At 38.9% G+C, this 26,095-nt stretch overlaps 1 protein-coding gene and 1 non-coding gene across 2 annotated transcripts in view; both read right to left on the bottom strand.

Moving 5' to 3' along the window:
• PSD3 (pleckstrin and Sec7 domain containing 3) overlaps positions 1-26,095 on the bottom strand; it is a 735,018-nt gene that overhangs the window by 489,465 nt on the left and 219,458 nt on the right.
• On the bottom strand, positions 18,491-18,597 carry LOC125094498 (U6 spliceosomal RNA). The gene has a single exon (XR_007125526.1). It is a non-coding gene; the product is annotated as a U6 spliceosomal RNA (small nuclear RNA).

Raw genomic sequence — 26,095 nt, 5'->3', positions numbered from 1 at the left:
GGTTCCTGGTGAAAAACAAGAAAATGACTCAGGTTAGCTTAGGCAGAAAAGGTGCTAGTTGTTGGCAAGGTTTCGGGGAGCTCACTGTCCTGCAGATGCAGGCTCAGACCAGGACCAGGCAGGGCAAAGCATTGCCAAGGTCCTAAAACAGAACAGCCTCACCTGCTGGGATGCTGCTGGGGCCACTGCTGGAGCTGGACTCCACCACTGCTGTGGACACTCACCTCCATCCACCTAGGCTCTGGCCCATACATACCGTCAGCTGGACGCCCATCAACCAGCCCAGCTGCCTCCACCAGTCAACAGAGGCAAACTGCAGAACTCAGAGCTCCTTAGAATCATGAGCCCTATCTGATGGCCAGTCGTGGGACTGGGTACGTCCATCTCCCTTGGGCTTTAGCACAGGGAGGCTGAGTCCAGTTTTCCATTTGCCTTGGTTTACCACAACAAAAAGAAAACTGGGCACAAAAAAGATAGACATCTGCCACAGAAGGGTCTATAAGAAATTAGATTTGTAGGGTAACTTCCAGATCTAAAATACTATGAAGAGTTCAGGTAAAGCTTTAATGCTTATCACACTAAACAGAGAAGAATGGTATGAATCTTACTGATGAAAATAATAAGGAATGAATAGCCTAGTACCTCAATCTATTTTCATAGAGAATGAGCTGATGGAAGCTACTCATTAAAAAAAATAAACCCCCAAAAAATAAATAAATAAACCCAAATACAGAATTCCACTGTCAATTAAGCTCCTCTTTTATCTATGTATTACAGATTTATTTAACGAATGGAAAACAAGTGGAACTGCTTTTCCCCAATAAATGTTACATAAAATATTATTATATTGTTAAGAATAAATATCAGGAGGGGAAAGGGAAGTCTATGAGAAACTGTCAAGTGCAGGCAGAACAGACATTTTCTGCTACATTACAGAACAGTTACAGAGTCAAATTTTGACTCAACATACATAATTCCTCAAACACTTCAAGGAATCCAAACAGTGGAATAATGTCTACAGCAAAAGGGTGAGCTCCCCACCACTGGAGGTACAGGAGCAGGCTAGGCAGCCAACATTAGGAACACAGTGCAATGAGCTTGTGTTTCCCCAAAACTTGCATGCTGAAACTCTAATCCCAATGTACTCACATCTGGAGGTGGGCCTTAGGTCACGAGAGAAGAGGACAGAGGGCTGAGTAGCTCTCTTTCCACTATGTGAAGACACAGCAACAGGACATCCCTCTGTAAACCAGAAACCAGACTCTCACTAGAAAATGACCATGCCACCACCCTGAACTTGGACTTCCAACCTCCAGAACTGCGACAAATGTTTACTGTTTAATCCAGTCTATGGTAATTTGTTATAGCCCCTCAGACTGACCAAAACACACAACATGAAGACTGCCAGTGCTAAGTTGGTCCAAAAGAGTTCTGAAGGGGGGGGGGGGGGGGGGGAGGAAGGCTGAAATTAACAAGATAAAATTCTGAATTTGAACTAAAATATTGACCAGATATAGGGCGGCACAGACATGAGCCTTGGGTATTTGGTGGACTACCTAACACAATCTTAGATTTCATCAGAAGAGTAATGTCCAATATTCAATCTACTCAGACTACCAGAGAGTCCTGAGTTCTTGGGGTTTCCCATTTTAAAAAGGACTATGACACACTTGAACGTATCTAGCTAGTGATGACCCTGACAGCAAAGCATCTGAAAACTGTCTCAAGAGCAGAATTAAGATAAGATAGGGATGGTAACTTGAAAAAAGATCTGTTCAAATCTGCCTACTCTTTTCTGACAAGATACCACAGACTAAATGGCTTAAGAACCAGCCTCCTCCACCCCCTCACAGTTCTAGGAGCCAAAGTCCAAGATCAATGGCCACTGGGCTGTTTACTAATGAAGCCTCTGCTCCAGACTTGTAGATAGCCAGCCTCTCACTCTCTCTGTCTCTCAGGAAGAGAAATCTCTGCTATCTCTTATTCTTTTTATTTTTTAAAGAACTTGTCCCATAGGATTAGGGTCCCACCTTTATGACCTTAATTACTTTCCTAAATGCTCCATCTCCAAATTTAGTGACAGTGGGGGTTAGGGCTTCAACATATAAATTCTGAAGGGAAATAAATCAGCCTGCAAGATCCGATCTTAAGTACATGAATGACTGTGCCTGAAAAGGATACTCATTTGTTTATCACTCCAGGAGGCAAAATCAGAAACACCGAAGTGGGGGCCCTTGGGTGGCTCAGTTGGTTAAGCTTCCAACTCTTGATTTCCATTTAGGTCATGATCTCAGGGTTATGATATCAACCAGCGCATCTGCTTGAGATTCCTTCCCTCTGCCCCTCCCCCTGCTCATGTACTTGAGTGTGTGCTTTCTCTCTCTCTCAAATAAATAAATAAATCTTAAAAAAATAAGAAAAGAAATGAAACATGGGGGTACTAGAGTTGCACTGGATGAAGTCTAAGCTTCTGTCAACTCTCCTAGCTACCATTTGTGGTGCTTCTTATGGACCAAACTTTGTGCTAAGCAAGATTTCATTGAATTTTTATATCCACTCTGAGGTACTACAACCATGTGTTGTCATTTATAAATGACAACTCACTCTTCCCAGTGTCACAGTGCTGATAAGTGGCAAAAGGACCAGATCCCAGGCAGTCAAACTCCAAAGTTACCTACAGAGCTTTTTTTAACCATTACACTGAACAGCCTTTCTAAATCAGTAAAAGACAGTAAGTATAATCCAACTGAGGAAATAAATCCATTTATCAACAGAAAATCAATCAGAAGAAAACTAAAATCTAACAATCCCATTACCATTATTGTTTATTTTTCTTCCTCTGTACCAGTTCATCTTCACTGCACACCAAGGAGGCAGGTATTATGCACATTTACAGATAAGCAAACAGGCCCAGAAAGCTTTCCTGAAATTCATACAATGACAAACAATATCTGGGTCAGGATTCAAAACAAGGTCTGAGCTATTCTTCATGCAAATCTTTCGTAACTACAGCCCCCTCTTTACCAGGCTCTCACTTGTCTCAGGCCCTATGACCTGACAGACTTCAAAATCCCCTGGAGTTGACCAAATTTCCCAGGAAAAGCCAAATACAATCCAAACATGCCTTCAAGGGGAAGAGATCTAAGGAGTACAAATTCAACTTTTCATCACCAGGTCCTGTGGCACATTTGACAAATACTTATGGAGCCCCTGTGATGTGTTAGTCTCAGGGAACATGTGGAAGTGAACAAAAGAGAATCCCACTCATCTTAACTCTACAGGCTACTTGGGGGTAGACTGAACAAACAAACTTCTAATACATAACACATCACGTTTAAAAAGAAAGGCACAGAGAGTGAAGGGGCAGAGGACTGGGGGCAGAAGACTCAAGAGGTGCTATTTCAGAACTCGTGGTCAGAAGAGGCTTGGGTTTAAAGTGCTGCAGAGCACAGCAGGCCTGCTAGCTACTACATCCAGCAGGCCCTGTAGTCTTGACTACTGTTCAGTGCTTTCTTGCTTTTCACGAGATGAAAGGGTGGACTACAGTGCTAATTGCAAACAACAGGTCAAACAGAAAGAAAAATAAGAAGTCTTTTTTCTTGACCTCAAGGAAAGCAGTTACCATGTACTGTTGCCATGGCATTGAGAAATGAAGAAAGCAGCACTCTAACACCAGGGAATGAAAAGAAATGTACTAGCAAGGAGAGGACAAAAGGCAAGTAGAGGTATATCACTCCCCTGGAAGTGTGGGGAAGGGGAAGAGGTCAAAGCTATTCAGGAAAATGTCTTTGCCTAATCCCCACCCATTTTTTATACTCCTAATACAGCACAGTTATTAATGGAAGAGTTAGCAGAAAAATTTTTTAAAAAATACAGAACTGAAAAATTGCACATGAGTAGGCAATTCATGAAAAAATATCAGCTCCTTGGGGCACCTGGGTGGCTCAGTGGTAAAGCCTCTGCCTTCCCCTCAGGTCATGATCCCAGGGTCCTGGGATCCACCCCCGGATCGAGCTCTCTGCTCTGTGATCTCTGTCCTATAAATAAAAATAAAATATTAAAAAAAAACTTAAAAAAAATCAAATCCTAATAAACATATGGAAAAAATCTCAATCTTAACTCATAAACAAAGGAATACATATTAGCCAAGATTTTTAAATTTAATAACACCAAGTAATATCATTGTTTATGGGGATACAGCACTGTATCACACACTGCTGGCCAATATACATATGATCTTTCTAGAGAGAAATATAATAATATGAATCAAACCCTTAAAAATGTGTATTCCCTTCCATCTACCATTTATACCTCTTTTTTTTTAAGATTTTATTTGTTTATCAGATAGAGATCACAAGTAGGCAAAGAGGCAGGCAGAGAGAGAGGGAGAAGCAGGCTCCCTGCTGAGCAGAGAGCACGATGCGGGGCTCGATCCCAGGACCCTGGGATCATGACCTGAGCCAAAGGCAGAGGCTTTAACCCACCACGCACCCAGGCGCCCCCACCATTTCTACTTCTAAGAAATTTCGTAAGAAAATATGAAGTGGATGTTCGTGACAGCACTACAATAAAAAAGTAAAATCAAAATGCTCATATTGGAAAAACATTCACAATGCTATAAAAGTTGAAGGGCTATTTCTTTATTTTATAGAGAATTCAAAATAATCTTTTTTTTTTTTTTAAGAAAAAGGAATCCCTATGAAAATGGACCCCTATCTTATACCACAAATAAAAAAAAAATCAACTCAAAATGGATTAAAGACCAGAACATAGGATCTGAAACCATAATACTCCTACAAGAATACAAAGGCCTGGGGCGCCTGGGTGGCTCAGTGGGTTGGAGCCTCTGCCTTCGGCTCAGGTCATGGTCCCAGTGTCCTGGGATCGAGCCCCACATCGGGCTCTGTGCTCTGCAGGGAGCCTGCTTCCACCTCTCTCTCTATCTGTCTGCCTCTCTGCCTGCTTATGATCTCTGTCTGTCAAATGAATAAATAAAATCTTTAAAAAAAAAAATAAGGAATACATAGGCCTTGACATTAACCTTGGCCATGATTTTTTGGTTATGACAGCAAAAGCTAAAACGACAAAGGCAAAAATAAACAAGTGTGACTACATCAAATTAAAAGGCTTCTGCAAAGAAAAGGGAACCATCAACAAAGTAAAAAGGCGATCTACGGAATAATAGAAACTATTTGCTAATCATGTATGTTAGGAGTTAATATCCAAATGATATAAAAAAATACAACTCAATAGCAAAGGAACAGTTTTTAAACTGGGCACAAGAAGCAAAAAGATGTTTCCAAAAAAAGACATCCAAACGACCAACAAATACATGAAAGATGCTCAACATTACTAGTGATTAACAAATGCAAATCAAAACTACATTCTGATTATCACCTCACAACTATAGAACAGCTACCATCAAAAAGACAAAGATGAGGTGCCCTGATGGCTCAGTGGGTTAAGCATCTGGACTCTTGATATTGGCAAAGGTCATGACCTCAGGGTCCTGAAATCAAGTCCTGTGACTGGGCTCCACACTCAGCAGGGAGTCTGCTAAGGGATTCTTTCTCACTTTCTCACTCTCCCTCTGCCCTTCCCACTGGTCATACTCTCTCTTTCTCTCTAAAATAAATGATTAAGTATACTTTTAAAAAAGACAAGAGAAGGGCGCCTGGTACTTACTTCAGAGGGTTAAACCTCTGCCTTCAGCTCAGGTCATGGTCTCAGGGTCCTGGGATCAAGCCCCACATGGGGCTCAGCAGGGAGCCTGCTTCCCTCTCTCTCTGTCTCTCTGCCTACTTGTGAGTTCTCTCTTTGCACCAAATAAATAAGTAAAATCTTTAAAAAAAATAAATAAAAAAGACAAGAGATAACAAGTACTCGTAAGTGTATGGAGAAAAGGAAACCCTTGCACACTGTTGGTGGGAATGTAAATTGTTGTAGCCAATACAGGGAACAGTATGGAGATTTCTTAAAAAGTTAAAAAGAGAACTACCATGTGATCCAGCAATCCTAATTCTGGGTATATATCCAAAGGAATGGTAAACAATACATAGAAAAGATATCTACATTCCCATGTTCACTGCAGCATTATTCACAATAGCCAAGATATGGAAACAAAGTAAATGTCCATCAATGGATGAATGGGCAATGAAGGCATGGTATATATGTATATTTATACATATATAATGTATATTATATAAAAATACACACTTATAAATATATGCATATAATATACATACAGGTTTATATAATATATATACCACATACATACATCACTATATGTATATATAATGGAATATTATTCAGCCATGAGAAAGAAAGAAATCCTGTCGTTTCCAACAACATGATGTATCTTGATGGTATTAGGCTAGGTGAAATAAGCCAGAAAGAAAAAGACAACTACTACATGGTATTATTTATATGTGAAATCTAAAAACAAAAAAACAAAAAAATTTAAGTCAACATTTACACAGAGTAGAAAAGTGGTTTTCAGGAGCTATATGGAAATAAGCAAAGGTTGGGAAAAGTGTACAAACTTTCAGCTATTAAGATGAATAAGGTATGAGGACCTAATGGAAAACATGGTGACTATAGTTGGTAACACTGTATTGCATGAATGAAATTTACTGAGAGTAGAACTTAAATGTTCTCACCAAAATAAATGTTTACCAATATCCACACTCCTCCAATTCTGGGTACTGGGAGATCACAACTCCCTGGCCCCTGGAAGTTGGGCACACAGAGATGGGAGTAGTCAAGACCATGTGCTCCAGAATCACAAGGATGGGTTCAAATCCTACGTTTTACTTGCTTTACAATATGACACAATGAAAACTGTTTAACTTCTCTAGGCCTTAGTTTCCTTAACTAGGAATAATAACACTATCTCTTAGGGATATATTATTTTGAAGATTAAATAAAATTTCAGCACGGGGTATGCCACATAGTATTAACAGTAATAGCAATAATTATCTTACTATGTAACAGGCACTATTCTATGAACTTTACATATAGCACCTGATTTTATCACTTAGTAAATATTAGTATATTATTACCACATTGTTTATAACTGAAAAATCTGGAAATAACCAAATTGTCTATTGTAGTGAACTAGATAATTAAACCAAGTTACAAAAAGGATGTCTATGTAACTGTTATACGGAATGAAATAGCTCTGTCCATGCTGATAAGGATCTCCAAATTTATTATAACTTTTTAGATCCCTTTCATACAGAAATGGATGGATGGTGGATGAATGAATGCTAAAATGGACATAAAAGTATTTCTACTTCTTACAGCTTTTGTGAGGATTAGAGGAATTCACAGATAGAACAGCCCCTGGCATATAGTAAGCAACCACTTAATGTTAGATGTTTTACTATTACCCACTCAAATAGGTCAACAGTGGTTATGAGATTACGGGACTTTTTTGTTTTCTTGCACTTCCCTATATTTAAAAGATAGAGACAAAGAGATGTGTCTTTTGGAAAATACAAAACTATATTTATTGACATCAGGTATAGAATACATCAAATGAGAAATGCTAGTACAAAACAGTGTATGTAGTACAAACTCATTTTTATTAAAATATAGTTAATAGTATGCAAATAAATGTACAGAGAAAACCACTTAAATATGCACTAAAATGTTACCAGTGGTTTCTCTAGGAGGGGAGATTATAGATTAATTTATATTTTTTTTCTTTTTGTTTTCTCTGTTTTCTGATTTTCCTAAAATGAACATGCATTACTTGTGTAATAGAACAAATTAACTGTCTTAATTTATTTATGTACAGAACCTACGAAGTAAGAGGTCAAACTGAGAGACTTCCAATGATGTCACCAGAAATGGACTTTAGACTACAAACAAGCAAAGAGCACATGCTTTCCTGAGAACCTTTAAATCAGCACGGTAATACCAAAGAAAACAACTGATAATCAGTAGCTAAGACTGTCAGCCTCAATTGGGCCAGGCTTCCACCTGACTTCAGGGAGGTATTTGGGGATTTAAGAACCTAAATCTGGTGCCAGGTAAATGCCACAGGCTTGACAGAAATCCAGCGGGCGCTGTGGGCAACCATAAAAAAGAGCACGGCGCGCGCACACACACACACACACACACACACACACACAGTTTTAACACTTGTTTCACAGCAGCAAATCACCTTGTGTGACTTGTGAAAGGATAACTAAAATATTCAAATACCTCTGAAAATTAGTTTGCATTATGACTCTTCTTAAAAAGTCAAACCTAACCAAGCAAGGATGGTCAAACAATTTTGCTCAGATCTGAAAGTAGAAAAGTGAGTGTGAGGTTATACCCTTCTGCTAAGATATAAAAAATCTGAAATCTGACAAATCATCAGCCACATAAATTTCAATGTGCCACTTCTCTCCTTAACATCTCTATCTCCCTGAGTCAGCTAGCTCTATGGTCTCTGGCCTAAAGCTCAGCCAGCAAGCCTCAATTAGCTTAAGGTGGCTTATACTGAAGGTACAGAATGTTCTTAGATCCCACTACTACCAGTCTCCGCTCACCTCATGTCTGCTTCAGATCACTGCTTGACTTCCTACTTCTGAGAAGGAGCAAAGGGGGCATACTGTTTTCTTTATCATGCTCTATGCCTCTCTCCTCTCAATCCCAGTCTCTCATCTCTCTCACTGACACTGACTCTCCCTCTTAACATCTCCCTTTCTAGTTCCTTCTAGAGTTAGCAATATAACTTCAGTCTCGTCCTCTCAGCACTACGAGGTTTCTAAGAACCTTTCCTTGGTTTAAAACTCTGTGATTTCATGACAACAAACAGATCACTAAACAGGAGGACCACCAGGACACTGAGGGGAAGCTGCATTTACCCGTTTTTACTTTCTCAGTAAACATTTCCAAAATACCTACTGCAAAAAAGTATACCAACTAGACCCTAGCTGCCTGTTTTAATTTTTATACGTTGAAATTAAAAAACATAATGTCTTGCTTTTACTTTGGACTCTGTAATTCTTTCCACTTATAAGGAGCAGCTCTTACATGAAAGTCAACTGAGTTTCATATCAAGCAGTACATTCTCAGTCAACAAGAGAACTTTAGGCATTTGGACTCAGAATCAAAAATCTCTTTCAGGGACGCCTGGGTGGCTCAGTTGGTTAAGCGGCTGCCTTCGGCTCAGGTCATGATCCTAGCGTCCTGGGATGGAGTCCCACATCGGGCTCCTTGCTTGGCAGGGAGCCTGCTTCTCCCTCTGCCTCTGCCTGCCACTCTGCCTGTGCTCATTCTCGCTTCTCTCTCTATGACAAATAAATAAATAAAATCTTTAAAGAAAAAAAAAAAAGTATCTTTCACTCCAGAAAAAGAAATTGCTGTTTTGATAGGTTTTGCACAAGACTTCTTCCAAGAAATATATTTTTATTATTTTAATACTAATTTATTACAGCTTTCATATAAGCAAACTATTAATTTTGATATTAAATAAAGCATACTTTTCAAAACACAAAAGAATACCTTTTTTGGGTGCAATTTTTTTAAATTTTAATTTAATTCCAATATGTTAACATATTGCCTTACTTTAGTTTCAAGTGTACAATATAAGTGATTCAACAATTCTATACATTAAACTCAGCAAGACAGGTGTACTCTTAATTTCCTTCACCTATTTCACCCATCCCTCCACCCCAAAAGAATACTCTTCTACCTATAAAATGTATTCATGGAAAAGTAGGTCATTAGGTTCTTCATTGTGTAAAGAAGTGGTTTTCCATGCTATATATACAAATAAACCTCCAAAGCACTCAGAGGTAGAACATCCTTACGCAGAAGTCAGATTTAACCTTGACTGAATTAAGAAATATTTATTATATATTTATACATATTTTAGCAGGTATTATGGAAAAGTGAAAACTATAATAAGCTCCCTGGCGGCAAAGAGTTTACAATCTCACATGGAAATCAAAAGTATGCACATGATAAATGCTAGGTAAGGTATTCATACTTACGTGTACCAAATACCACAAGTGAAACATATAAGTCACTAGGGATGTGAATAAAACTCTACATTTGCCATAAAAGGTCTCACTGGTAGGGAGTGGAACTAGTCCTTCATAATCTAAATACAACTAATCTACCAGTATGACCACTGCACTTAACAGTGGGAACCCCAGTGCCCTTCCCAAGAAGGTGACAGCTTCCAGAGTACAAGGAGAGGTGGGGAGATGGGGGTATATTATTCCACAGCCACTGCCTGTTACTTCTCATATTGTGAGAACCAATGAAGTAAAAGTAGAACCTTCTTTGGCTGGTTGGTTTTTTATCAGTCTGACAATCTTTGTCTTTTAATTTAGTCCATACATATTTAATGTAATTACAAACACATTTGTAAGATGTACCATCTTATTTTATGCTATTTATCCCATCTATTTTATTTTAACCTCCTTTCTTGCTCCTTTTGATTTATTATTCTGTGCCCCCTACAAGTATGGAAGCCATATACTCTGTTTCTACACTTTTATTATCCCAGAAATGACAATGAAGTATAAAGTTAATTTTTTTTACTCTTCTATCTGACCTTTAGAACACTTTTACACTATTTACACCTTTCACCCCTCCCAAAGCAAAACACTGAGCTTCAGCCACAAAGGATTTATTGGCAGTTCCCTGAGCAACTTAACACAGCCTCTATCCAAGCCTTTGTGCTTGACTGCTCCTTCTGAACTAGAATGTCACCCCTCTTCTCCTCACACCTCCGTCCCAATCTGGATTAACCCTGCTCACCTTTCAGCCCCTTGCTTCTTTCTCAGGGAGTTCTTTTTAACCCCACAGTAAGTTGCACTCTGCTACATCTGTCTTCCTTCCTCTAGACATCAAGCACTGACAGTCATGGATTGTTAGACACTGAACTCCAACAGGTAAGAGCCAACCTGGATTACTTGTTGCACCCTTAGCACCACATAATGGGTACAATGGGTATCAATATGTGCTGATGAACAAATGAGTGAACAAAAGTTCCAAAACATACAAAAATCAGGATGGAAACAAAACAGGCCATAGATTACCCAAAATGAAAAGGTCCACTCATTATACAACAAAAAGATTACCTTGGTGGAGCATAACAAATAACATGGAGGACACAGGGAGATGGAGAGGAGAAGGGAGTTGAGGGAAATTGGAAGGGGAGATGAACCATGAGAGACTATGGACTCTGAAAAACAATCTGAGGGTTTTGAAGGGGTGGGGGTGGGAAGTTGGGGGAGCCAGGTGGTGAGTATAATGGAGGGCACGTATTGCATGGAGCACTGGGCGTGGTGCATAAACAATGAATTCTGTTACACTGAAAATAAATAAATAAATAAATAAATAAGAATATATTATAGCCCTTTAAAAAAAAAAAAAGAGTGAAGGCTCTGGTGCCAGACAAGAGAATTCAAATCTAGGGGCGCCTGGGTGGCTCAGTGGGTTAAGCCGCTGCCTTCGGCTCAGGTCATGATCTCAGGGTCCTGGGATCGAGTCCCGCATCGGGCTCTCTGCTCAGCAAGAGGCCTGCTTCCCTCTCTCTCTCTCTCTCTCTGCCTTCCTCTCCGTCTACTTGTGATCTCTCTCTGTCAAATAAATAAATAAAATCTTTAAAAAAAAAAAAAAAAAAAGAGAGAGAATTCAAATCTAAACGCTACTACTTGCTAGTAGGTAAGATTGACAAGGTACTTAACTTCCCTGTGACCTTAAAAAAAAGAGGATATGGGGCACTTGGGTGGCTCAGTTGGTTAAATGTCGCCTGCAGCTCAGGTGGTGATCCCAGGGTCCCATGATCGAGCCTCACATCAGGTTCTCTGCTCAGCAGGAGCCTGCTTCTCCCTTTGCCTGCTGCTCCCCCCTGCTTGTACTCTCTCTCTCTCTACTTCAAATGAATAAAATCTTTTTTAAAAATTAAATTAAATTAAAAATTTAAAAAGAGGATAATTATAACACAACCTCATTAAGTTGTTGTAAGGAATAAATGAGCTGTTACTTGAAAAGTATTTGAAACATTTTTTCTTAAGATTCTGTATGTACATTTACAATAGGGGCTGAATATCTAGTTGTTAAAAAGCATAATTTAACTAAAACTGTTACTTAAAACCTATCACACATAATTTACCATTAATGCCTTTAAGATACAGATTTATAGCCCAGAGACAACATCACTAATTGAATACTAGAAAACAGTCAACATGAGTCATCAAAAAAAGCTAAGCAGCATTAAGTACATGCATTAAAATAGAGAAAAGGGAATAATAATATATTTTTAAAGGAATTCCATCAAAAAATGACCTACAGGAACCACTCAACCATTTTAAGGAAGAAGTTTCAGTTTTTTAAATGAGGTAATAAAATAAGTTTGGAATATTATCATAATTCCTTAATTGTAGTTATAAAAAGTTTTGAGTTTTTTAAATTTCTACTTTTTCCAAAAATATTATCCAAATAATGAAATCAATATTCATTATTATGCCATAAGACAAATGAAATATTTTAAACAGTTGTTTCAGATTTCTTTTTTCTCTAAATATTTAAGTATTAGAATGATGTATTTCAGTACCATAAAAAGGTCCGGAATCAATTTTAATTCTCTGTTCATGATTTTGGGTGGCAATTTACTCTATAACATTTTCTATTTTTTCGTAGAAGCCAATTAAATATTTCCTAATTAGTGTGATTTTAATGGCTATCTTGTGACTGAATAACATTACATTACAATCATATTTCATCACGCTTTGCTGTTGATAACCCACCTCATTTTATTACCCAAAATTCTATTTAAAGACTAAGATCCCAGCTGTGTCTCATTCCCAAGCCGCAAGATGCTGGGTAGCAGAGCAATAGAGCAATAGGTCTTTAAAATCCTCAGGTGGTAATGATATAATAAAGGTTCATTAACTCAGACTAACTGTAAAAGGTCATACTGAACTGAGAAGTTTTTATTTTAAAAGGAGTGATTTTGATCCTTTCACATACAGGGAGTAATTGAAATTAGGTTAATAGTATAGGCCTTTGGAGAAACCACATTAATAAGTCGGTAAAAATTATAATTAGAATTTCAATTATAAAGTAAACAAAGGAACTTAAAAATAATTTTATCTCCCCTTTGGTGTTCAGAATTTTACCTATTTTTGTTTTACTTCGTTTTTGCTACCAAATATTGAGCACTCACATTAGAAGCACCTTGCTTCTATGGAAACCACGTAATCCTCAAAACACTCCTGCAAGGCTATTTAGCTCTTCACCTCACTACGGATTTTAATAAAGCCCATCACTCTCACCTAAGGTAAGAGTGAACAAATTAGCACAAAATGTTCACTGTGTGAAAAAAGTCTCCCAAGCATGTTTTAATAGCACTATGTTTAGTTAGCCCGATTAGTATGTATACATACTACAATGCTGGTTTTGAAAATGCTGGGTTTTTTGTGCCTGTTATATATTAGCTATGAACACCTAACTCTTCTGAACTCCACACAACATGCCCACTATCAGGAACAGTAATGCCTGCCTGCCTGCCTGCCTGCCTGCCTGCCTGCCTGCCTGCCTCAGAGTCGACGACAGGATCAAACCACACAGCATGTGTAAATTACACGTAGTACCATATTAAAATTTGGCAAAATGTTTTCACTTTGTACTTTTATTTTTAAAAGATTTACAGCATTCCTATAAGCAAATCATTTGATGAGATTCAAATGATTTTTTTTTTTACCTTTTTACTATTTTTTAGAAGGCAAATCATTTGAAGATATTCAGCTTAAATTTTAAAGCCACAAGGAAATAAATGGGATTCGCTCTACAGAAACTTTTTCTTTAATCTGTTTTGCAAACTCAGCTACAACTGCATGAGGTCAATCTAAACATACATACTTACCTCGCCAAGCAGTTGGGGCAACTGGGGTAGTAACACTGAACAATTATTAAGTCTCAAACTGCTACGTATCTTTCTATCTTTTGCATCTAAGAGTGTCTGGTACACAGCAGCCACCACAGAACTGTAGATAAATAAATGTACACATGAAGAACTTAGGTGTATAAAAATGACCAGAAAGAGGCCTGCCACTAGAAAGCTGCTTATATACTGCCCAAAAATAACACTCCAGTTGTTGGCAAAGACTTGCCTGACTTCAGGTAGCCTCTTAAATCTGCTCCACTACAACAGTGAAGGAGATGGAAACAGAAACAGAAAGCCCCAGTCCAAATCTCCAAAATCAGATACACCTGCCTCTCCTTTACCAGAGAACTAAAATTGAAACAGATGAAAACCAGGGAAATCCCTAATTTAAAAAAAAAAAAAAAAAGCAAATAAACCCACATGTAAAACCTTTTCATCCATCAAATAAATCAGGAAAGGCAGCATTTCTAGGCCATTACCCTTGGGTCGACATGGCACTTACAAAATGGCTTAACTAATTAGTGTAATCATCGCTTCTGTTCCACATGGTTGTAGCTGCCTAATTACCCAACTCAAAATCTTCACCCAACCCCCATATACCAAGCCCCTTCACAGCTCTACTTACTTAAACAATTTTTCCACAAGAACATTAATGACACCACAACATGTACAAAACAAGGATTGATTTGGGAGTATGTGAGAGAACCCAGAGTTTTGGAACATTTTTTCCTTAGAAACTTTTAGGGAACAGAACTTAAAGTTCTAATAACCCTTCAGCAATATGCAAATAAGAATAGGGAAAGTAACTCTGGTTTCTGAAATTAATAAATCACTTTTAAAAATCTGTAGCAGGGAGCCTGGGTGGCTCAGTCATTTAAGTGTCTGCCTTCAGCTCAGGTCATGATCCCAGGGTCCTGGGATGAGTCCTGGGTCAGGCTCCTTGCTCAGTGGAGAGTTTGCTTCTTCCTCTGACCCTACCCCCTGCGCATGCTCTCTCACACATGCTCGCTCTCTCTCAAATAAATAAAAATATTTAAAAATTAAAAATCTGTAGCAAATGGAGGGATGGCAGAACAAAATGCACACTTTTTCCCCAGAAGGTAAGGTATTTACTCACTGGAATAGAGCCTGCGTTTGGCCTTGGGGCTGCAAAACCAACAGCAAACATAGGCCAAGCAAACCACAGGACTGTAGGAGAACTCTACACTGACAACAGCCTGTACACTGAGGACACCTGATAAAGGTAGCTTGTGTTCTGCACCCATTTCTTTCAGACTGCCTCTATTCAATTCCTCCTGTTTTAAGGTTTCCCTTGGGAGAAAATAAAAAGCATGCTAGAGAGAGCAACAGCCATGAATAAGATAAACCAAAGCACTGTCTAAGGATGAATAACAAGCATTGGTGAGCATCTCCTGAGCCCTAGCTAGCACCGTGCTTACATGTTAGAAGCACATTCTGGAAGAGGTCTACCTTGCCCTAAAACCTCAGGGAGTTTGTTATTGAGCCATTTTGACTGATTTCTTCTGGTCTGGGCCTCTTTTTCAAAAGCACTTTAGAATGAGGTTTTTGGTAAAAAAGAAAAAAGAGTCTGAAAGGAATTGAGATAATCAAAGCAGTTATCAAAGGGTGCAGGAACCGCCCAAAGACAATATGGCTAGTTACCTAGTGTTTTGTTTGACTCTTAATATTAGAATGCCAAAGGAAGAAAAAAATACTAATTTTAGGCAGAAAAAAAAAATTACCCACTAGAATAAGAATAGGGTAGATGATTTAATGAGAATACCAAGGATTACAATATGTTACAGCTCTGTCAATAAATCAGAGCAGATTTCTTTAACTCAGAGGTCTGATTCCATTTTCCATAAAATACAGCTCATGGTATTTTCTTCCCACATAATTTGTACTTTAAACAAATTTAAAAATGCAACAAGGTATGTCCTAACAAGTAGGATTTATTATTGTTATTGTAAGCCTCCTCTCCAACTACCCACCTAACAGATACTGAACCAAGTGCCCATCACATGCTGGACACAGTGCTACCATCAATGGTGATGAGATGATGTCTAATCCTATTTTCAAGAAGTACACAGTCTAGGTGGAAGGAGGTGAGTGACACAAAACAATACCAACAAGAGTGCTAAGTCTCAATAATGGCAATTCTATCCATTGTGTTAATCAAGCCAGAAATCTATTCCATTCCCCTCTCCTTACATCCCATCAATAATCAGGTTCTACTGACTGCAGGTTGCTGGGCGGGGTGGGGGGTGGGAGGGGGGTGGAAAGGGTGGTTGGGGTTATGGACATTGGGGAAGGTATGTGATCCGGTGAGTGCTGTGAAGTGTGTAAGCCTGACGATTCACAAACCTGTACCCCTGGGGCAAATAATACATTATATGTTAATAAAAATAATTAATTAAAAAAATAATCAGGTTCTACTGATCTACACAAAATGTGGTTTATTTATCTATTTGTATCACAACTGCCACCATTCCCATCCAAGAAACTTTCCTCTCTTACCTATAAGCACCTCCCTAGTGCCCTGCTTCCCTTCTACAGCATGAAAAATGGAATGAAGAATGATCTTTTTAAAGATTTTATTTTTAAGTAATCCCTACACCCAACAGAGGGCTTGTTCACATCCATGAGATCAAGAATCGCTTGCTCTACCAACAGAGCCAGCCAGGAGCCCCAAGAGTGATCTTTTTAAAATGCCAAACTGCTTCAACAACTTCAATCACTTCCCATTTTCATTAGATAAAATCCAAGCAGCCACTCCTGCACTACGGACTTCAGCCTACCTTTCTAATTCCCTTCTCTCCAGTCCTGCTCTCCCCACCCTAACACCTCCTCACTTCTTCCCATTCTTCATATGCTAGGCTCTAGCCCACCCCTGGCCTCTGTGCTTGCTATTCTTCTGTATGGCATATGCTTCTTCTGGCCAGCCCCATTTCATCTGCCATGAGCATCTGTTGTTTTTGCCTGCCCAGAACTCTCTCCTCTCATAACAGAACACCTCTTTTCTTTTTTTAATCATTTCTCCCTTATTTTCACTCTGTGTATTAGGCTTAAATTGATAACTTCCCTTCATCCTTACCTAGGGCCACACATGCAGCCATGTGACTCAGACCTAGCCAAGGTATTCTACTCCCTTGGCCACAGAGACACATAACTCAAGCTAACCCTATCAAAATTAAGCCTGGGGATTTTGCTGGAAATATGGGCAAGAGGCATGTCAAGGGGCAAGATGATAGGTGATGGTACTATACACCAAACAGAGGCTATGCTGTAGCAGGAAAAAAAAAAAAAAAAAGGTCTGTCCCCTCAGGATCAAACTGTCTCGAGTTCAGTCCTAGAGACAACTATCTCTGGTGCATTGGTTCAAGCTGAAGAAGAAATGACACAGGACAAAAAGGAGTCAAGTGTCTAAATCCTGACTCAGCCAATTCCCAGCTATATGATCTTGGGTTAATGAATTAACTTCTTGTTGTAGTTCTCAGTTTTTTCATCTATAAAAGTATCAAAGTAGGACTAGATCTTTTCTAGATACAGATCTAAAGATTTTAGCTCTGTGATTCCACCACCTCTTTTTTAAACGTGTAAACTTAGGATAATGGCTAAAACAGAGCCAGCCCTAACTTGTACCCCTAAAAACCCATGCTTCTGCCTGCCTCTGTATGATGGTGGGTAAAATGTAAATGGTGCCACCTTCCCAGAAAGGACTACAGATCTGGGGGGTCTTAAAAAGTTCACACCTTTGACTCTCAAACTCCTCTTCTTGGGAAATATTCTATGGCAATAATCAGAGACCCAGACACAAAGTTCATATAAAAGCCATTATTTGTAAGGTATAGATAGAAAGACAGACAGATACAGATATATGCCATCACAATGAAAAAAATAGAAATATCCTAACATTCAGTAATAGGGAATTAGTTAAGTACGTTTCAGAAAAACCCTAAGATTAAATAGCAGGTGGCCAAACACAGATTTGCTAAAACTAATATGATGGTGTATGTCAACTATATTTCAGTTTAAAAAACAAGATGCTCATCAAAAAATAATAATAATAAATAATAACTTATTTGCAAATAGTGTTAATGATATAGGGAAATGTTCATATTATAATAAACAAACTGAAACACCCTGTAAAACTATATACTATATGAACACACATGTACACACATACTCAGAGTAAGAGAGGAAACAGATATGTCTCAAAAAAGGTTAACAATGGGGCACCTATGTGTCTCAGTCTGTTAAGCATCTGCCCATTGGCTCCATGGGATCAAGCCCACATCTGGCTCCCTGCTCTGCAGGGAGTCTGCCTCTTCCTCTCCCTCTGCCTCTTTCCCCCAGCCCCACTTGTGCACTCACTCATTCTGTCTCTCTCTCTCTCTCCCAAATAAAATCTTTTAAAAAGGGGGGGGGGAGGCTAACTGGTTTATCTCTGAGTAGGATTAGTTGATTTTTGTTGTCTTCTTTAAATATTTCTCTATATACCAATTAATCCACAATTACCAGACCTTTTCCCATATCAGAAAAAGTATAAAATTAAAATTTTATATATTTTTTTAAAGATTTTTTTTTTTTTTAAATATGGAACGCTTCACGAATTTGCGTGTCATCCTTGCGCAGGGGCCATGCTAATCTTCTCTGTATCGTTCCAATTTTAGTATATGTGCTGCCGAAGCGAGCACAAGATTTTATTTATTTATTTGACAGAGATCACAAGCAGAGAGGCAGGCATAGAGAGAGGAAGGGAAGCAGATAGCCCTATGTGGGGCTTGATCCCAGGACCCTGGGATCATGACCTGAGCTGAAAGCAGAGGCTTTACCCCACTGAGCCACACAGGCGCACTTTTTAAAGATTTTACTTATTTATTTGACAGACAGAGATCACAAGTAGGCAGAGAGGCAGGCAGAGAGAGAGGAGGAAGCAGGCTCCCTGCTGAGCAGATAGCCCGATGTGGGGCTCCATCCCAGGACCCTGGGATCATGACCTGAGCTGAAGGCAGAGGCTTTAACCCACTGAGCCACCCAGGTGCCCCAAAATTTTATATTTTAAAGTAAAATTTTAAAAATTACACAATCCAAAAGGAAAACAAAAAGTGCTCTACATGCCCATATCTTCACAAAAGACCTGCCAGGCACCTACCTTTTCCATGATCTAGAATTCTAATGACCATGACATTCACTAATGGCTCAACTGAAAATAATGCTGAAATATTGTATTAACTCAGTGGTCTTAGTTTTGCCAAAGTACTTTCAAATAACTGAGGGGAGAGGAAAGCAAAATAATGCCTCCAAAAAGGTTAAAATGTCCCCTAACCCTCTCCTATTAACCCAGATAAATTTATCAGCTCAGCTGGGTGATGCCTAAACCCTCAGGAAAATAAGGCTAGAAGCAGCTGACAGCCATAGCAAAAGGAAAGGAGGGCACCCTAAAGACATGTTTTACAGAGTTCCAAGTCAGTTTTACACAGAACTTTCTCCTAGTATCACTTGGAGACTGTCAAGTCAAATTTGTTATGCTTTTAAAACCAGACACAGCCATAGATAACAATACTGAACTAAAAGTCAGACTGAATTTCCAGGTGTAAAAATGGGCAAACAGAAAACACTGCAGAGGTGAACTCGTCCACAGAACCATAAGATGGTGTGTTTACTCTTCAGGAGGACAAACATTCTGGATTACAGAGTACACACATATCACATACCCCTAAAACCCAGGGAGGCTTCACAGTGAACCAGTCCCTTGGGTGTCCTCGGCTAGAGGTCAACTGAGACCTAAGGATGGGGCTCTTCCCTGCCTGCTTTCATCAATAGCCAAACCTCCAGAATTGGTCCAAAACTGATAAGGGCTGTGGAATGTGGAGGAGAGCTCTAGAATTTGCTACATTGTGACACCACAAAAACAGCTAGTGACATACAAAAGGATTAATTCATATACACGTAAAACAGTGTTGAGGAAGGGTATTATTTTAAGCATTGAGTCAATGTCAGGATTTCTAGACAAAGGTATTTAAGACATTTAGTCTAAACTAAAAATAAATTAACACTCTGAATTAGCACCCCAAATCTATCTTTAAAATAACTTACCCAGGGGCGCCTGGGTGGCTCAGTGGGTTAAGCCGCTGCCTTCGGCTCAGGTCATGATCTCAGGGTCCTGGGATCGAGTCCCACATCGGGCTCTCTGCTCAGCAAGAAGCCTGCTTCCCTCTCTCTCTCTCTCTCTCTCTCTCTGCCTTCCTCTCCGTCTACTTGTGATCTCTCTCTGTCAAATAAATAAATAAAATCTTTAAAAATAAATAAATAAATAAATAAATAAAATAACTTACCCATCTTAAAATTCCCTTGACTAAATTATCATAGTAACAATTTGACTGAATGTTTACAAAGTGCCAAGGGGCGCCTGGGTGGCTCAGTTGGTTAAGTGTCTGCCTTCCGTTCAGGTCATGATCCCAGGGTCCTGGGAAACAGCCACGCATCCGGCTCCCTGCCCAGTGAGGCCCTCTCCCTCTGCCTGCAGCTCCCCATGCTTGTGTGTTCTCTCTCTTTCTCTCTCTCTCTGACAAATAAATAAATAAAACTAAAAACAACAACAATAACAACAAAGCAAAACAAAACAAAAAAGTGCCAGGCACTGGGCTGAGCATTTTACCTGCATGGCCCCACTTTAATAATTTAATCATCAAAAAGTCCCATGAAAAAGGTTTTACCCCCATTTCACCAATAAGAAAACTGAAACTCAGAGAATTCGTACATTTCAAAATCAGATCACCACTGAGATGTGGAATTCAAACCCAGGTGGTATTCAAACTTCCATCAAGAAGTTATAATGTTTATGGGCGCCTGGGTGGCTCAGTGGATTAAGCCGCTGCCTTCGGCTCAGGTCGTGATCTCAGGGTCCTGGGATCGAGTCCCGCATCGGGCTCTCTGCTCAGCAGGGTGCCTGCTTCCCTCTCTCTCTCTCTCTCTGCCTGCCTCTCCATCTACTTGTGATCTCTCTCTGTCAAATAAATAAATAAAATCTTAAAAAAAAAAAAAAAAGTTATAATGTTTAAAAAAAAAGAAGTTAGAATGTTTTTCAAGCTGGTACATGGTAAATATTTTCAAGAGGTTTATACTTGTTTTATTGTGAACTTACTTAAATAACTTGTTGTGAACTTACATATACAACTTATATAAACCTCTAATTGCTGTTATTCCAATCTTGTGCCTAGCAGCCAAAAGGTGTGTCTCACTAAATCAAGGTCGACTACACCTGACTCAAACTCCTCTTTTAAAAAAAAACAGGGGGTGGGGGAGGCGCACCTGTGTGGCTCAGTTGGCTAAGCAGCTGCGTGTGGCTCAGGTCATGACCCCAGGGTCCTGGAATGGAGTCCCATTATCAGGCTTCCTCCTGCTCAGCAGGGAGCCTCCTTCTCCCTCTCCCTCTGCCTGCTGCTGCCCCTGCTTGTGCTCTGTCAAATAAATAAATAAATAAAATCTTTAAAAAAAAAAAAAAAGCAAATCTCATCCTTGGCTCAAAACTACTTTATGGTTTCCCATCTCAGAGTAAAAGCTTGTGAAAGTACAATTATGCTTAGAAAAGTGTTTGGCACATAAGAAACCTTCAATAAATATTTGTTGAATGAACACCAAATTATCAGAGCCACTGTACCTTTCTTCTACTTTCATTGTGAAGATGCATATGTCTTCAAGAAACCAAAACACCATGAAGAAAGAGAAAATTTGTCTTTAGGAAAATCACTGAGCTCCAAGTTCAGATGAGATAACAACCACAAAAGGACTCCAGTGTGCCCCAATTAGAATTACAGCTTCTTCATTCTGTTAGCTCTGGATAAGATTAAGAAGGACCTTTAAACATGTGCTATATGTGACTTAATCTGTTTCATCTACATACTAGGAATGGTAATGAAAAAAAAAAAAGCAGTGGAGCTGAAGTCAATGCCAGACTATTTGTCCAACAGGGACTCTATCATCTCTAACTTTCTGTTTCCTCATTTGCAAAATGAGGTTAGACTTTAAGATTTCATCCTTCTTGGCTCTGACATTCTTTTTTTTTTTAAGATTTTTATTTATTTATTTGACAGACAGAGATCACAAGTAGGCAGAGAGGCAGGCAGAGAGAGAAGGGAAGCAGGGTCCCCACTGAGCGGAGAGCCCAACGTGGGGCTCGATCCCACTACTCTGAGATCATGACCTGAGCCGAAGGCAGAGGCTTTAACCCACTGAGCCACCCAGGCGCCCCTAGCTCTGACATTCTTATTAAGTCACAATCTCCAGCTTAATTTACAAACTGAGACAATTACTTACATTACAAAAGCATCCGATTTTAGAACACAATTTATGACAAAATCACCAACTCACCTAATGGCCAATTCGTATAATCCAAATTTTCCAAATATAAGCGTTTAATTTAAAATATCTAGGTAAGAACCTAGCCTCTGTCCAAATACATCTAAACAGAAAGTTGGTTTAGTTTTTCAAACAATTCTTTGAGAAAGTTCTTTCTTATTCAGAAATGAAAATGTGTTATTCTGCAAACTTCTCTTCTATATTCTTTGGAGAAAGACAGAAGAGCATATTCCTTTCTCAAAGTCGGGTCTCTCCTTAGATCATGTGCCTTGTCCTAAATACTTAAAGACAACCATTCTATCCACTGAGTCTTCTTTCCTTGGGGTAAAGATAACAATTTCTACAACCTCTCCTAATATCACATTATTTTCTGGCCACTCATCTACCACTCAGCCACCTAACTTCCCCTTCATGGTTCATGTCTCTTTTAAAATATGGTCCCCAGAACCGAAGACAGGAATTCTCACACAATCTAATTGTTTTGGACTGCAGCCACACAGCTTCTGGCACTTCCTAGACACAGCATCATTTTAATGATTAAACAAGAAAATAAGTGCAAAGTCTTATCAGCACAGTGCCTGGCATACAATAATCACTCAATAAATAGTTGCTGCTCTTTCTGGGCTCCACTTCTCTCTAACACCAGAAACTTTGCCTTACATATCAGTAGTTTTTTTCCCCCCCCAAGTCAGAGTAGGACAGAGTAATTAAGTGTTGAGGCTCAATTGTAATGGGAGATCAGTGAGAAATTAAGATAAAGCAACTCTAAAATTAAAACAAATTAATGGCAAACAGAATTGATTTATTTAAAGTGTTAATTTACGCTCAAGTTTCCAAAATATATTAATTGCATAAATCGAGCCATCCCCACTCTTCACCCCTCAATCATAAAATTTAAAAATGCATTGCTAAGATATGCTAAGGAAGCAATCTGGAACAGACTTTAAGAAAATAAGCTCTCGAATCAGACTGTCCAGAGTTTAAATCCTGGATCCTGGATTCTAAAATTTTATATAAAACTTGACTTATATTTCCATTAGACAGTACTGATATAGATGATCCTAAAAAATATGCTTCATGAAAATTAAATGCAAGACAAAATATATGATCTAAATTATAGCAGAATCTAAATGTAAAATTTAAATGAATTTTCAGAGTTTATATGTAATTAACTCAAAACTCTTCCTCAACCAAAATATCTATATCTATATATCTATATCTATATATATATTTGATAAGTACCTCTTCCAATTCCAGAGACATCTGAGAAGCTTTTGTCAGCATGTGGTGCCTCAGGATTTAAATAAGACCCAAAAGTCTGGCCATTCATACAAATGAAATGTGCCAAGTCCCTTCAGCTACCTACTTACTAAACAAATACCCAGGAGCCAACAATTGATGTTCGCAGACATCAATAAAATGCAAAGGCTGGATGGCAGAAGATACTGAAATGCTACACATTCTGAGAGTCAGATAGTTTTTGCTAGAGACCCTATATGGAAATAAGAGAAAATAGGAAGAAAACAGAAACAAAACCTAAGGAGAAAAAAATAAGCTCAGAAGTAGTACCTCTGAACTGTCATTCAATGTTGGGGAGAATGCAAAAATGGTACAGGCATTTAGAGGACAATTTGGCATTTTCTTAAAAACTAAACGTACTCTTACAATATGATCCAGCAATCATGCTCCTTGGTATTTACCCAAAGGAGTTATAGCCACACAGAAGTCTACACATGTTATGTTTTCGGCAGCTTTACTCATAATTGCCAAAACCTGGAAACAACCAAGAAATCCTTCAGTAGGTGAATGGACAAATTGTGGTGTATTCAGACAATGGAATATTATTCAACACTAAAAAGAAATGTTATCAAGCCATGAAAAACGATGGAAGAAGCTTAGGTCATATTACTAAGTGAAAGAAGTCAATCTGAAAAGGCTACACACTTCATGATTCCAACTATGTGACATTCTAGAAAAAGCCAAATTGTAGAGACAATAAAAAGATCACTTGCCAGGTGGTGGGACGGTAGGGAAGGATGAATAAGCAGAGCACAGAGAGCTAAAAAGCTCTGAAAATATTCAGTGAAAATATTCTGCATGATATAATAATGAAGGATACAGATCATTATACATTTTTGCCAACCCATAGAACACAGAACACCAAGAGTGAATCACTACTATAAAGTATGGACTTCGGGTGATGATGATGATGTGTCAGTATGGGTTTATCAACTGAAATAAATGTACCGCTCTGATGGGAAATGTTGATAATAGGGGATGTTATGAATGGGTGAGGGTAGGAGATAAATGGGAAATCTCTGTACCTTCCTCTCAATTATGCTGTGGACTTAAAACTGCTCTTAAAAAAATAAAGTCTTAAAAAAGTCATCAGCTGGGGCGCCTGGGTGGCTCAGTGGTTAAAGCCTCTGCCTTCGGCTCAGGTCATGATCTCAGGGTCTCTGCTCGGCAGGGAGCCTGCTTCCTCCTCTCTCTCTCTGCCTACTTGTGATCTGTCTGTCAAATAAATAAAAATCTTAAAAAAAAAAAAGTCATCAGCTACTGAAGAAAGTATGTGAATTAAGTGTACCTCAGGCCCATGCATACAGGTGCAGAACTAAGGACTATATTAGGTTGAAAAAGATGAGCAAAATCTATCCATTCCAAAACATCATTTATTTAAAGGCTCAGACAAAAAGAAAAGGGTTTGTTTTTTGATGGAGATGGGAAGGTAAGAACTTTGTATATTGAAAATACAAACTGCATTAACAAGAATTCATGTTTACAATGCTAAGCTAAATGATCTTAGCTGTATCAAACAAAACCAATGCTCTTCTGAATGAGAATCTTGCTACCACATGAAGGCTCGTTCCTTTTTTCCTCCTTACTTTCTTTCCTATCAGCAAAACTTTTATTTTCTCCATTTTAAAATCTCTCTTGACCTCGCTTTTCCCTCAGTTATATTTTTCACCTTCCCTTTGCAGCAAAAATCCTTTGAAATATTTGTCCACGTTTGATATTTCCATTTCTCTACTCCTGCTCTCTCTTGAATCCTTACCAATTTTGGTCCCTAATACGCCAGCAAAATTGCTGTTGTCAAGCTCACGAGTGACCTCCCCATTGCTAAATTCCTAAGTCAAGTCTTGACCCTTGTCCCGGGAGCATCTGACTTAGGCTCCCAAGACTCCACAGTCTCCAAGTTTTCCTCCTACCTCATTAGCTGCTTCTACTCATTCTCCTTTACTGGTTCCATCTCCCAATCTCAGTGTAGGAGTAGCCTAGGTTCTTAATCCTGAACCTCTTTGCTTCTCTATCTACACTCATTCTCTTGTGGATTTCATCCAGTCCCTATACTCTAACAACTCCCAAGTGTCTACCTCCAGTCCAGACCTCTGCTCTGAAATCCAGAGTAATATATCCAACTGCTGACTTGGCATCTCCAAAACTGAGCTCCCAATCTTTCCCCTCAAATCAGTGTCTTCCTAGCTTAGTTAATTCAACTCCATCCTTCAAAGTGCATAAGCTAAAAATTCTACAATTCATCACTGATTTCTCTTACTCAGATCTCACATCCTATCACTCAGAAATCTTTCCCACTCTACCTTCAAAACATAACCACTCTAGTCACCATCACTCATCTGGGTTCCTATAATAGCCTCCTAACTGGTGTCCTTATTTCTACCCTTCCCCACTTAAGTTTAGTCTCATGAGACACAGCAGCAGTCTGTCTTCTTAAAACAGAAGCCAGATCATGTCACATCTTTATCTGAAACAAGACCAGAGGCCTCACAGGAACTGGTGTCTGCTCTCCTCCTTGCTCGCTCAACTCTGGTCACA

This window comes from Lutra lutra, chromosome 2 (genome assembly GCF_902655055.1).
Source record: "Lutra lutra chromosome 2, mLutLut1.2, whole genome shotgun sequence".
NCBI classification, from domain to species: domain Eukaryota; kingdom Metazoa; phylum Chordata; class Mammalia; order Carnivora; family Mustelidae; genus Lutra; species Lutra lutra.
Note: the sequence above shows the minus strand (reverse complement) of the source record. Positions and strands in the feature narration are given on the sequence as shown.